Raw genomic sequence first — 15910 nt, 5'->3', positions numbered from 1 at the left:
TTCTGAAATCAATGGAGCATTTACTGCAGTATTTTGCAGGCATAATATGAGCTGAATTTTAAGGCAAGATCTGAAGGAAGGCAATGTTGTTGCTTTGTAATATTTGTTGTGTACTCCTGAAGATTAGCAGTATCAGTGAGGAGCACTTGAAGACACTTAACTCGTTAGTAGTGAGAGCAAGTGGAATTAAAAAAAAATTTTTACAAAAAGATCGTACATATGCATTTCAAGAAAATGCTACCTATGGAAAGGCCACCAGAAATTTACATGTAACAACAAGGCTGCAATATTTGTAGGATTTGAGATTTTAATCCAGGTTTTAGTACTGTCCTGGTTTCAGCTGGGATACAGTTAATTTTCTTTCTAGTAGCTTCTGTGTTTTGGATTTAGTATGAGAATAATGTAGATAACACATTGTTTTAGTTGTTGCTAAGTAATGTTTATATTAGTCAACGAGTTTTTCAGTTTCCCATAGAAGTTATGGGAAGAGTTATCCACCTCCCTGCTTTTCTCCCCCTTCTCCTTACCCTAGTGGCGTGGGAGGAGGGGAGTGAGTGAGCAGCTGCATGGTCCTAGTTGCTGGCTGGGGTACAAGTCCAAAACCAGACAACAATGTGTGCTCATTCACACATGACCTAAGTGCTAACTGTATTTGCGTCAACTGTAGAAAAAAGGAATTAGTTTTAACAAATATGATCCTTTTTGTTCTTACCCAAAGTCTGGTATACACGTCTAGTAGTCCTCAAGGTAATCATTCTACTTTTTATTATCTTAAAAATGCATGTGCTCTGGCTAATTATATTTTTGTATGTTGATAAGGTGCTTGGTTTCGTGAATCTTGCTAGGTGCTTTTGTGAACTGTTTTATTTGAGCACTGTTGAGACCATCCAGAAAGACCATGTCAATACTGCATCCTGCATCCTTTCTTGCTGACCATAAAGAGCACCAAATTTGGTTTATTGCTATGGTAGTATTTTATAATGAGACTGAAGTGTTATAATCTCCAGTGAGAAGTATGGATAGAAATTATTTTTTGGTTTCTTTTTTCTTTGAAAGCTTAAGTTCACATGAGGATATCTCATGAAAGCAGGTAGGATATAATTTTCAAGAACCTGATTCTCACAGACATGTCGTGCAACCCAATTTAAGTTCATCATTTCTTTACACCAAAGTATAGGAACTGAACAGAAGGGAAATCGTACACATGATTCTTAATGGCTTTGGTGATAAGCCTTAGCTCTTCTGCATATTCCCTGCTTTCCCACAGTGACAGATGAAGCTTGAAGAACCAATCAGGTAAACCAAAAAGAAAGCAATGCTTTCTCTTTAGGAATTTCTGTACTCTTATCAGGGTATCAGAGTATGTGAAAAATTCAAGCTTATTGAGCTGCTGTCAGGAAATCTTAAATTTAGTATTTGAATAGCACAGAAAGAAATATTTAAGGGATACATTTCTAAGCCCGTGGGGTAAATCTTACTAAAAAATCTGCTAAATTATCATCTGACCTATGCCTACTAAAACTCTCACTAAGTGATTTGCATTTGGAATTCAAATCATGCTTTCTGACATATGTTTCATTTTCTATAGTGTTCTCTTTTCTTTCTACAGATAATGATAATCAAATTTTTATTAACTATGTTTGTAAGGAAACACTAGATCTCATTTTGTTCATGTGTTAGATTTCCATGTGTACTGTGGTAATTTAACTTAATACGGTTTTGCCTTTATTTATTCTGCATGTAGGTTCTTTCAAAAACTAAAAATGCACTGCACACGCACTGCTATGACCTACAACTGCAGCATCCAGACCTATGTCTCTGTCAGGACTGCTCTCAGAAACAGGGAAGCAAAACTCTAGTTAAATCAAAGAAATGTAGCTTGTCACAACACTGTGGAAGTTCATAAACCTAGGTGCCTACGAAATGTAAGCAATTACTCTTGCCATTGAGAGAAGCCACAAGAAAAAAACCCCACGAACTATAGCTTTGACAGACTTATTTTCTGGGTACTTGCTTAAGTTGCAGGAAGATCAAGAGTTAAATCCCTGTTCTGAACCTGTAGGTCACAAATTGTAAGGGATGGCTTGCAGGTAGTGACCGGGGCTCTCGGTGTCCCTATAGCTGCCTGCAGAAGAAAATACTGAGCTGCTGCTTTGATTGCACATCTAAAAGAGGAAAAAAAACAACGTGCAAGAGTGAAAAGACGTTGTGCTGGTAAAGCAGTAAAAAAGGTGGCAAGAATTAACTGTCCTGGTTTCAGCTGGGAAAGAGTTAATTTTCTTTCTAGTGCTTGCTGTGAATGGAATGTCAATAATGCATATTGTTTTAGTTGTTGCTAGGTGATGCTTATCCTTTTCAAGGATTCTTTTCAGCTTCCAATGGAAGCTGAGAAGGAGCATAGACAGAACAATGGAATGGCCAATGGAATATTCTGTGTCATAGACATCCTGCTCAGTATATAAATGGGGGTTGGCTCGGGTAGGGTGGAGTCTGAGATCACTGTTCAGGAAGGTACCAATTCACCAGGTGGTAAGAGTGACTTGTGTTATTATTATTGCTGTTGTTGTTCTTGTTATGATCCTTTTCTGTTATTGTTCTATTAAACTATCTTTATCTCAACCCATGAGGCTTTTTTCTTTCCCTTTCATGTCTTTTTCTCCCTATTGTCCCTTCCCTTCTTGGGAGAAGGGAGAGAATTGTGTGAGCAGCTGTGTGGTCCTAGCTGCCATCTGGGGTTAAACCATGACAGTAACTCAAGAGACTAGAAAGAAATACTTAGTTAGCAATCGCATTTAAACAGAAAGGCTGGGTTGCTTCATGAGCAGTAGAGAGAAAAATGGGACAGGCAGCTGAAAAACCAGTTGTCTCTCAGAGGGCTCCCAAGTGCTATGCTGGCAGGTGGTGCTGCTCTGTCTTGACAACATCTCTGAACGACCTCCATGGCTTCTCTTCGGCCATACTATGGCCGTCTTCCAAAAGTGCAGCTGTCTGCATAGGTCAATGTCCCTCCTGCCACAGTCATACTGGGGGGTGACGAAGACCTAAAGCAGGGTATGGGAGTCTGCACAGGCTTGGTTCATGCGCGTAGCATTGTTTTCATGCATGAATTGTTTCTTTAATATACTGAGTACAGTTTCAGTCAACAGGAAAAGAAGGCAACGAAGAGAGCAAAGGGACCATAAAATCTGAACGAGGCCTCAGGAAAGCAAAGAGAGCCATAGTCATAATTTTCAACCGTTCTCTCAGACTGGAAGGGGTCTAAGTTTCCTCTTAACCTACTTTGTAAGATCAGGCTTTGTAACTCTGGAAACAGGAGAATTGCTATGACATAGCATAGTATTAAGTTGACCATCCTCCATTAACATCTTTTTAACTAATTTACTGTAGCTGTTAGCTTATAATGCTTTTTATTAATCTGACCTATTCCCTTGTGTTAAACTTTACAAATGGCTTATCCCATTGTCTATGTTTTTATTTATTTTTAGCTTGTTATTTTTAAAAGAAAATCCTATGAGTAAGAGTATAAATAGATGAGGTAGATTTCCAAAGTCAGACACCTCAGTATGTTCAATTCCTTTTAAAGTCATGTCTCCTTGGTGCTGAGGTATAGAGGTCAGAATCATTATCAAACAGAAGCATGTATGTAAATGAATCTGTGTGTTATATGTTAAGCAGTAAAGAATGACATTATATAATACATTATACAGAGATCGTGTTTAAAGTTCAGATTTAAACTTACGTAAATGTATTTAAACTTGCCCATGGGCAAGATTTGCATGTTCTAACTTGAAAAAAATGAGGATCTAAGTACTGCATATCTCTTAACAAGACCATTTATTGCAGAAATAGAATGTTCCTCAGAACAGTCATGCTGCTTACTTCTTATTAAATATACATATTAAGGAATATCTTTTAATCCTTTTATCTGTGAGTTTCAGAAAGCTGTTCTGAGTTATCTGGCAATATTCTTCACTTTTAAGTTCTGTGAAGAACAAGCATTCAATAGCTTTTGACATAAAACACCATGCGGCATGTGTTGTCAAACTGAGCTTTCTGGAGAAATTATTTTCTGAAACTAACAGGTTGAATGTTGTGGATTGTTCTAATGATGCTCACTGCTGTCAAAAAGTACAATAATAAAATTCCAAATTTAGCATTTCAATTAGAAGTGACTGCCAAAAAATCACCATGATCTAGCTCAACACATCATGCTTTCTGCATGATTTTGCTTCGTTCTTATTTTTTTGAGTTTCTCCTATGAGGAGATCTGCCATTTAAAACTGACTAGAGGCAGTGGGTGGAATTCAAAACTCACTTTAACATTAATAAAATATTGATGAATCCTAGTCTTATTAAAATGTTAGCATAAATTATAATCAGAACTGATGAGTGGTGTGATATTTATTATTAAAAAAAATTACCAAAACCACCACTGTCTTTCCTACCCTTTTAAAAAAATCTTTCCTTTTTTTCTCCCCTTTAGGCTTCCTCTTCTACCTCCCAAATGCTTTATGGCCTTAGGTTTTTCAAATTTTATCTCAGAACAGCTTAGAATAAAGGTCATTCTATCATTCAAAATGCTTTGCAAATAAGCCATTTCTAGTATTTTCCAATTCAGGTGAATTAATTGAATTTTAGACAAACCTTTATTTTGAAAAATGTTAGTAACCTGCCACATTTCATGGAGTGCTCCAACAAAGGTTAATGTTTAGATGTGAGAGTGGTTTTGACTGTTCCTTTTTGCATTGGCTTTTAAAATTTCTGGTACAATAATAATTTTACTTTTTATACCAAAAATCTCTTTTGCTCTGATGCAAACTCTCAGAAGCATCACTGCCATGTTGTGTCCAATACCCACAAGAAAAATAGGAAAACCTTGGTTAATACTGAATCAGTGCTGATAACATAGATTTGAATACCAAATATAAACTATGGGTGCTTTAGAAGGGAGGTAGTGATGATGTCATGCTGCTTATGAAACTAGCAATATAAACAGCAAAAATGTCTACATCCTGTCCCAAGGTAAGAAAACATAAGCCTTGAATAATATACATTAACTTACATTTTGTAAACAGAGTAGACATCCAGATAAATAGTTTATGTACAGTTTGTCTGCAATTTATTTTTTATAGCTTTAATAGTTCCCTCTATATATTAGAGGTGGTTTGAGCTTGAAGAATATGCATTAGCAAAACAGTCTCAAAATGTAACACAGAGAAGAACAATCAGAAGTGTATTGCATTACTCCTTCTTGACTTAGATTTTGTTAACTTTTTTCAAGGTTACTAATACATTAACAATACGTACAAGATGTTCATCAGTTTGACAGGATGACAAAGATGTTGTATTTATGTAATTATGTAATATTCTTTCTGATAAAAAAAATACATTTCTTTTCCAAAGTGAGATCAAATAGGTAGAAAGCTGACGCAAGGTTGGAAGCTACAGTTGCTTGGAGAAGGAAGATTCTCCTTCACTTTCAAATTATTCACCCAAATACATGCCTTCATTTCATACCTTAGTAGCTAGCGTGCTTCTTTAAGGAAAGGGAAAATACTGCAGGACCCACAGAGAAATGTGTGAAATGAGTCATCAAGATACTGGTTTGATGTAAGAGAAATATGAAAAATCCTTTTAATGTTGACTCAACACAGGTGAAGAAAGAAATAGAAAACAATCAAGTACCTTTGGTATACTTCTCCATTTTGAATGTTGTGTATTGATTAATTTTTGTCATATAGTTAGGTTTATGCAAAAGAAATGTGTCTGACAAGTTTATGGTGGTAATAACTAGCGTTGACTGATTATATATGGCAGAGTGATGAACGAATATAACTTTTTAAAGAGTACAATAACTCCCCTAATAGGTAATCCATGCTTCCTCTTTATTATGAAGGGCCATCGCTAGATAAGATAGACCATTTATTTTTAACAGTTAAGACAGACATATTGGTCCTGTAAAAATCCATCTTCAGCATTGTTATAAAGTTATATTTTTAATAAGCGCCATCATATAATATCAGAGAAGATAACAGATTAAAATAGAGATGATACTTTTAAGATAAGATCTCTCTTTTATTAATGAGGGATATTTTTGATATAGCAGTGCACATTCCCTTCAGATTCTTTGAAGATAAAAATAATCATATGCGGAGATAGCTCTTGTAATGATAGAATTTAATGCCCAGAGGTATAAACTGCAGATTTTGGATTTCTTTTGTAACTCAGATTACTGATACTGTTAGAAATGGGTGTTGTAGATTAAGAAGTTATAGAAGAGTCGATGATACTGACTTAAGAGTTACAGAAAAGACCTTGTAATGGATGAGAGTACAGAAGATTAAAGTTCTGTTAAAAGTATTCATTTCCTTCAAATACTTTCCTCTCAGCAGAAACGTGAATGCTGATTCTAAAAAATGCAAGGTTGCTCAATATCCTAGTTTTACAAAGCAGATATCAATGAATGTATTTGATGCCATACTTGAGGTCCGTTACAAAAATATGCAAAATGCTTAAAATAATGTGTGTGATTGCTGTGTACTCTTTGCAGCTAGCATACAAATGAGAATGAGAAATTTCATTCCTCTAAGAGGTACTCTCAGAAGAACAAATTATAAATCAATACTATAAATGAAGAAGATTGTCAATCAGTAAGAAGAATTTTGCAGATAAAACAATTGTCTATATCAGTATCGTGTCTGATGATCTGATGATCTTGGTGTGTCAGAATATGTTGTGTCTAATCAGAAGTAAGAAATTTAAATTATTTGAGTGAATGGATTTGATTTCTAGAATCCTTATTCACTATTTTGCTTTAGTTGTTGAATACTATAAGAGAAAGTATGAGGCAAATTCATACCCTCTTAAAATGCAAATCACATGAATTCCTAGATAATGAAGTATGCATTATGCTTGGAACACTAATGAACATAGTAGTAAAAAGTAGATGGCATATTTTATGTACCTCTACATCTTCCTTGTGCTCATTTAGATGAAAGTATTTAGATAACTATAGAGGTTTTATATTCCTTTTGCCACTATAATAATTAAGAGCTTTGGAACCCCATTTTCTTAACGGCATTCTTTGTTTTATTTTTGTGGTTATATAAATGAAACATTTCAGTTCGACAAGTAACATTCTCAGATATCAGAGTTTGGGAAATCCTAAAATATATTTTTTTTACAGAGTTGAGGGCAAATATCTTAATCACTCCACCCATACTAAACACGTAGTTTGACACTGTATTTGACTCATGTTTCAAGTGATCACGGCTGTCACCTTTTTTTTAAAGGTAAGAAGAAACTGCTAAGACACTACAAAGACATCATTTTCTCTCTGGCAGCTTTTCTGAGTTTTGCTATTTCTATGGTCTTTCAACTGGTTTTGATAGCTAGTTAAGCTGAACTCTGCTGTACCTAACCAATTTGTAAATAATGAGCTTGCTCTTTACAAAAGAGAATTTTCTTACTTCAGTCCATTAGTAAAGAGCTAACCAAGGCAGAAATGTTCTTTGCCAAGCTGGCCAAAAGTTTTGGAAATTGGAGTACAAAATTACTCTCAGAAAAGTACATTTAGAAACCTGCAAAACTCTCTTCATACAGCATTTCTGACATGTATCACATTAAAAAAAAAAAAAAATCAAATCAGCAACTTAATGGGTTTGGACTGTGGAGCATCTATTAACAACAGAGTTAAAACCTTGCATAGCAATTACCTGCAAGAGCATTTTGTCAAATTAAAACTAGAACTGCCAGTACCAGGGATCTGTTAGGGCTATGTGAGCAGGATCAGGGCATAAACTTCCTCATCATACCTGTTGCAGGGTCATCTAGTGGCAGGGGAGGATCTGTCAGGCAGAGCACGGGTGGAAGAGCAGGAGGAGAATTTAGTTTACCAAATGCCATTTTTAACAGGCAGTTTGGGAACTGGTTGTAGCTTGAATTGCCAATTCTGAATTTCGTTGAATCACTTTTGGCAGAGTCCTATGTAGCTGTAAGGACTCATATTTTAAAAATTAAAATAACTATAGCTTTTAGATTGGCTGTGTTATAGTGATTTCCACAAGTCATTAAAACTACCTTGACGTGTTTTTTTACTAATTTATTCTTTTTATTTGACATAATTTATAACTGTAGAAATTAGAGCAATAAGAAGATATTCAGCTATACCTGTATGGATGCTGCTTGGGATAATTCATAGATATAACAGATTGTTATAATCATCAATAACATATAGTTGCGAAGCACTGTGCATTTTGGTGATAGAGCACTTTCTTCCCAAAATTGCACGAAATCAGAAAAAATACTGCAACATTGAATTTGATGTAACTAACTAGCTTTTGGAAAATCTAGACTAAGAATAGCCATAGGAGACCTTCCGATACTTAAAAAATAGAGCTAAAATGTCATCTAACTTGGTCTTTGACTTTTTGAAATGAAACTCTCTTGAAGGCTGCTTGGTAAATACTGTTACTATTTTTTAGTTATGTAATTGATTTTAGAATGTAGATGTTTTTATTTTAATGAAAATTAAGGTATTTATTATCTAAATCAAATTCTTTTTATAAAATCAAGAAAAGTCACTATGAATTTTGAAATGTCCAGGTTTTGTTCCAGTTTGGAATGAAAAGTAATTTTTAGAGCAGAGAAATCCTTTGACTTGAAGTACAGTTTCTGTCCCCTGCTCAATTTTTATTTCCAGTGTATTCAATAGGAAAGGTGTGAGTAAAGGTAAAAACAAAAAACAGCACAACCAAAAAAACCTGACAAAAATCAGGGAGATTCAAAATTCAAATTATATAAAATAAATTTAAGTTGAAAAGTAGGACGTTGAAGGAACAGAAGAATGTATTTATCTCTCCTCAGACCTTTTCTTCTAGTTTTAAAGAGGAGAGTAACTCTTGTAGGCCCTCAGCTATAGCAGTAATACATATTGTACTGAGTTTCTCCCACTCGCTGGAAACATACTATTTTTTAAAGGAGACTGAGGGAATCAGAAGGAAAAAAATATAACTGAGGATATTAACTTGTTTAGCAGGTGGGAGTGACACTTTGTTAATAAACTGGAGAAGTGCTTGGCCTGAACTGCACTTTGAAAATAATGTGGTCTAATTAACTAAATAACCTGTCCCAAGGGAGTAATCATGAAGTAAACATTCCAAATAATTAAAGAATTCTAAAGATATTACCTAAAGAATTCTAAAGATGTTATATATAACCAATTGATAAGCACAACCTTAAAAATATTAAATAAATGTTAAGAAAACAAATACAGATCTAAACACATGCTAACCAGTGCTGTCTTTGAAGACAACTGAACCCATACATCAAATGTTATCAATTTTTCTAGTAACCTGCTTCCTTATCCAAATCATTCTGCGCTGTAACTTAAAGCACAGCGATGCAGATTTGGTCTGCTACATTCATTAAATCGATCATTTATTATTGTATTAGTGATTTGTTAAGTCAAATATTCTAACTCTTGCTGACTAAAAATGATTTTGCATGCTTTTTCATTGTCCTATTCAGGGTTTATGTTCATAAGTTCTGTATAAAAGGTATTTAGACTTAAAAGCAGATCTAAATAATGACATTTAAGATACCATTGCTTTATTTAAAAGATCATTAGAGAGTAGAAATTAAGCAATAAAATCCTGACAAGTGACAACTAACTCTTTATTTTAAAATATTTGCTCTGTTTTGTATCAAATAAACAAAAAAAAAAGTTTAATCAAGGAAGCAAACTTATTTTGCAATGTCAGGCAGCAACCTTTGATTAAATCTCTTTTTTCTATATATATATGTTTCAGCACAGTTGTCTATCAAAAAAACCAAAAAACCCCAGAAAAAACCCCAAAAAACCAAACAAAAACCCCAACAAGTTAAAAAGGGTGCAAGTACTGTCTTTTTATATTATCTCAACATCACCCCTGAAGCAAACCTCATTGATACAGTTATATATTTGTGACTTTGCATTTTAAAGATAAGATTCTCCAGGTGAAGTATTCAAATGACAATCAACGAGTAAGACTTGGAAGAAAACTGATTAGTGTCTATGCAAACAGAATATACTTGTCACCTTGGAAATTACTATATCCTATTGCAAAAGTCTAAAGAAGTCTGCATACAGGTTAGGTCTTTGAAACAAGATAAAAATCCAGAACCTACTGTGAGCATCTGGCCTTTTCTAGACAGGGGCCATGACTGGAGTTCCTCAGAAATTTGTCTCAGTTACTTATAAACAGAAAAAGTTTCCATCCCCTAATAGGCTACATTATTATGTGCTGAGAGTATGTACTGAGCTACTGGGGAGACTGAAGGAGATTTTGAAAGTTATTTGGTAGAAACTGGAAAGATAAATTGAGTTTAGGACAAAAATGGGGTTGAGAAATTCAGAGAGAAACTCTGAAGTATGAGTTCCTGAGAAAACTGGGGCAGGGACTCTCCGTGAATCACTTGCTCCATCTGTCAGGTTGCTCCTACCTGAAACTTACATATTTATTTTAATAGCATCCTCTCATATTAAGTTGTGTTGATTTGTTCCTGGAAACAGGAGAATCAGAAAACATTTAACTAAGGAGTACTTGGGCAGATGTTTATGATGTCAACAGGCATAGGAAAATATTAATTAAAAAACACTAATCAAGACTAAATCCAATAAGAGGTGTTTAGTCCTCTGACTACTGTTATGGCAGCTTTCTCTATTAATCTTTACACCAGAAGTACTGAAGGCTTAAATGTGAAGGGTGAAATATGGAACCAGGGGGAGAACTAGGGGAGAAAGGAAGGCATTCACTTCATAAGCTTTCAGATAAGCAATTCCCTAAAACACATAGCACAAAGAGGAACTGACTGAATTTCTGCAAAATATTCTCAAGTTACAGCATGTTGGGATTGAAGCTGGTAAAACAATTCCTTTTATTTATTTTGTGATTTCTTTTAAATGTGCTTCTACTATTTTTTTATTTGCAGAGCTTATGAACTAGTTAAATAGTCTATGAATTTTTATCAAAATTATTCAGTGTGTTACAAAATTCAAATACAGCTTTCAAATGTGGTTTTTTTAGTCTCTATTATTAATTCAATATTCAAGGATCCATTTTAATAGTATGATGTGGTATATGATTTCTACAGTAGCCAGGAAAATATGAAGTATTTCTGTGGAACTTAAACATCTATTCTTAATATCTAAACTACTAGTCTTACTATCACATTCTGGTACTGAAAGAGTGTAAAGGGGAACAGAAGATAATTTGGGACTATCTCAGGAGAAGAGCAGGTTGACAATTTCTGTTCTGCGCTCATTTTGTTAGAGACTTTCTGGTGGTAGTAGGTCAAGATGCTGTCACTAGAATCTGCCTTGAATGAATAGAAAGCAGTGGTTGTGCTTGTGGAACCTGATTGCATTTTAGCTTGTCCTCTGAGTTTTTCTCTCTGGCATTGAACACTTCCTCCTAGTGACTTGGAAAAAAGACCATTCCAGGACAGACACGATAAAAGACCAGAGATCCCTTGGGGAAGGTGAGATGGGTTTCTTCAGCATTCAAGAGATTTAAACAAGATAGAATAGAATCTCTGCTTCAGGTTCTGTTGCCAAATTAGAAAGCAAATGTATTCATATCAGAATATGTGTGTCCAAATTTTTTGTGTGTCTGAATCTGGGCTTGTAATCTTGTCAGCTTCTGCTTTTCTCCTCTGAGAGTCACTGACACCAATAGAGTTATATAATAGGCAAATCTATTCCTTCAATTCTTCTTAAAGGGTTATAGCAATCTTTGGATTCAAGTGCTTCAGACTCTTTGATTTGAAGAGAAATTACAAGTCTATAAATGGGACTTCACAACAATTAAGCAGTTAATATGAGCTTTGTGTTCCAAATGGTTAGGTTTTCTTATGTGCGTATGTATAATTTGATATGCAAATCATAGAATCATAGAATCATAGAATTGCTGAGGTTGGAAGGGACCTTTAAGATCATCGAGTCCAACCTTTAACCTACCCTGACAAAAGCCACTTCTAAACCATGTCCCTGAGTGCCCCATCTACCCTTTTTTTAAACACCTCCAGGGAAGGTGAATCCACCACCTCCCTGGGCAGCCTATTCCAATGTTTAATAACCCTTTCAGTGAAAAAATGTTTCCTAATATCCAATCTAAACCTCCCCTGACGTAACTTGAACCCGTTTCCTCTCGTCCTATCGCTTGTCACCAGGGAGAAGAGGTCAGCCCCCATCTCTCTACGACCTCCTTTCAGGTAGTTGTAGAGGGTGATAAGGTCTCCTCTCAGCCTCCTCTTCTCCAGGCTAAACAACCCCAGCTCCCTCAGTCGTTCTTCATAAGGTTTGTCCTCCAGACCCCTCACCAGCTTTGTAGCCCTTCTTTGGACACGCTCCAACACCTCAATGTCCCTCTTGTAGCGAGGGGCCCAAAACTGAACGCAGTACTCGAGGTGGGGCCTCACCAGTGCCGAGTACAGGGGGATGATCACTTCCCTAGTCCGGCTCACCACACTATTCCTGATACAGGCCAGGATGCTGTTGGCCTTCTTGGCCACCTGGGCACACTGCTGGCTCATATTCAGCTGGCTGTCACCAACACCCCCAGGTCCTTTTCTGCCGGGCTGCTTTCGAGCCACTCTGCCCCAATCCTGTAGCGCTGCATGGGGTTGTTGTGATCCAAGTGCAGGACCCGGCACTTGGCCTTGTTGAACCTCATACCATTGGTCTCAGCCCATCGGTCCAGCCTGTCCAGATCCCTCTGCAGAGCCAACCTACCCTCAAGCAGATCAACACGCCCACCCAGCTTAGTGTCATCTGCGAACTTACTGAGGGTGCATTCGATCCCTTCATCCAGATCATTGATAAAGATATTAAAGAGAACCGGCCCCAGGACCGAGCCCTGGGGGACACCATTTGTGACCGGACACCAACTGGATTTAACTCCATTCACCACCACTCTCTGGCCACGGCCATCCAGCCAGTTTTTTACCCAGGAAAGAGTACACCTGTCCAGGCCATGAGCAGCCAGTTTCTCCAGGAGAATGCTGTGGGAAACAGTGTCAGAAGCTTTGCAAAAATCCAAGTAGATAACATCCACAGCTTTTATAGTTTATAGTTTATCCATAGCTTTTAAATAGTTTACATTATTTGTCTGTGTATAAAATAAACAGAAAATACAGTTTCTGAGGCAAGATGTATAAACTTGACTTTCACCCTTTCTTTTCAAACATCTTTATATTTTAGATGTCCAAATGCATTAAGTCACTTCAGTTTTGTCTAATAAAGCATTGCTATCATTTGATTTTTTAAGATTCATAACAGAAAGGATGTTCACAGGTGTAACTACCTCACAGGCAGTATGCAGAAAGGCAAAAGCTCCTGTCTATCCCAATGGTCACCATTTTGCTTACTGAATGAGATTTGTGACTTTCTTTCATGATGTTAAAACTTAAATCTAACCCTATGCATGAACAGTCAGGACTAGAAAATAACTTTGTTCTAAGATTCTTCCTGTTCTCTTGAAAACAGGTTCAAGGAAAAATAACATTTTCAAAGCGCTGTGGAGTCTTGATCAAATTATTTTGGCGGGATATGTGAGTGAGTCAAAGCAAAAATTGATATTGGTGGTAAAATTCTCAGTGGACAACTGATGATTTCCATTATCATTGAGGTGTGGGGTTTTTTTTCCCTTTCTGTTCTGTGAATTTTCTATATTTCCACTGACACATAGGCAAGAGTGAAATGTATGTTTTCATGTGAAGGTGAGGAGTGCATATTGATGTGAAATATGAGATCTAAAATATTTCACATCTTTTAATATCAAATGCATTTTTCCGCTGTAAGCACAGATGAACTGAAGCACCGACATTTGGATTTGGGTGATGTTTAGACTTCTGATTTTAGCGCTGACCCATAACTGAGAGCAACAAAAGGATTTGTATTGAGAAATTTGAATTCAACCTCCACCTAAAATCCTGAGTATTTGGATTTAGTGTCCTGGATTTGTGCTTTTTCTAGTTATGAATAATATAATATTTTAATAACTATCATGTCAGTAAGTCTGATAAGCAGATGCCATCACATCTTAGTCACTCTGGAATAAAAAGGTAAAAAAATAATGACACATCTATAATCTTGATTTAATTGTGCTTTGTATAATTTACCTAGTTTTAACTCTTGTCACAGTTTTCTTTTTTGGAGGTATGGTTTTTGTTACTGAAAAAAACTATTACAGTAAACAGTTCCAGCTATGCTTACATTTGAAACTGGGCTGTAGCTTTTATTAGAGCTATATACATGGACGATACTGAAACTGGATTTTCTACTTGAAAATAGGAATTAATTACAATACTATGGCTAATTTTACAACCACATCTATTTCTATATGCAAACCTCAAAGATATATGAGAATTTCTGCAAAACAGCAGTCTCTTTCTGAGACTGCACATAGTCTCTGTGTGCACGTAATGAAAGCACATAGAACTGTAGAACTAGAAGCCCTCCAAAGAAACTTCTTGTATGCATTAGTGTTTTAAAATCAAACTGAAGCTGGAATATCCTGCTTAGTGTCTATATTAAATACAGTGAAATTGTTGTATTATTTCAAGTCAATTAGAAAGACCTTTCCTTCTGCATTGAAGGATTCTGAATGTTCATGTGTGTGTTGATGGAAATCTTCTAAGTGGGGATTGCCAAGGCCCTTTGAGAAGTGAACCAAGCTGATAGGCATAGCTAAAAGTGATGTTAATGGTTTCAAGGCAGCTGATCTGATGATTGTCCCTGTGCTGCTCTTGATTCATCCAGTCCCTAAATGAGGATATTCTTTTCCTGTATATTAAAATTTGCCATGTGGCTCTCCAGCAAGTATTGTTTCAGACTTATCTGCAGCACCTGCAGGTATAAGGTTTTGTGTGTAGAAGCCTATTGTCACAGTTTGGGTCAGTGACTTAACTCTTAATCTAGCAGCTATGTTTTTCCACTTTCTATTTCTGGTTGGTATTAAAATGTCCTGAATTTCCTATACTGCAGAAAGTAGTTTTCCTTCTTTCAGCCAGTTGTCTTCCTGTGAAGTAACACCTCCGCTCCATGATTCTTCTTGAAATTGTTAACCATATTTGGTGAGACAACAGGGTATAAGCTATATTTGTTCCTGTTGGTGTCTGTTTTTCATAAAGGTTTCCTCTCAGCCATGAAAATCTGTTGGCTGTCACTGATTTGTCATACCTTTTTATTCCCCTCAATCTGGGGACACTTTCTGTTCCACGGAGAACAGATGATGCACAGCAGAGGTTTGCTGTGGAAAGTTTAAGCTGTGCAAATCTAGAAGCACAGTTGTGCTGCAGACCGTGCAAGGCACCATATTAGTCCTTGTGCAGGTCAACAGCTCATACCAAATTCTCTCTGGTCGTACTGGATTCATAGGCCATGCCCTGGAAGGAGCCATTTCGTACACCACTTCATCCTGTCAGTGGCCTAGTTACTGGATGTATAAAAATTCTGAACAAGTGTCTAAAGTCCTTTTTTGACTCTCCTCTCAGAAAGCTTCCCTTGCCCAACAACTTCCAGGCTCAAAACCCCATACTTGGATGTAGATCAGCACTGTGTTTGTGGGACAATTGAATTTTGAAGTGTGACTTCGAATGTATGCAGGATATGTGCATTTATTAAAGTTACCACTTAGGTGACATGGCCCTAAGGGCACTGTCTGCCCTTGACCACCCCTGCCCACCCCAAAGAGTCCCCCCAACCCTGCCCATAGCCCAGGACCCCATTGCAAGCCCCTGGAACTATCAGCCCCTGCCCCAGTGATGCTGCTGCAGGGCCAGTCTCCAGTTCCCCACAACCCTGCCCTGCCTGGCCATGGGCTCTGCCAATCTGGCCCACCCATAGGACCACGTCACCAAGGAGGTGCCC

This window comes from Rissa tridactyla, chromosome 2, assembly GCF_028500815.1.
Source record: "Rissa tridactyla isolate bRisTri1 chromosome 2, bRisTri1.patW.cur.20221130, whole genome shotgun sequence".
Classification (NCBI taxonomy): Eukaryota; Metazoa; Chordata; class Aves; order Charadriiformes; family Laridae; genus Rissa; species Rissa tridactyla.
This window is presented reverse-complemented; position numbering follows the sequence as displayed.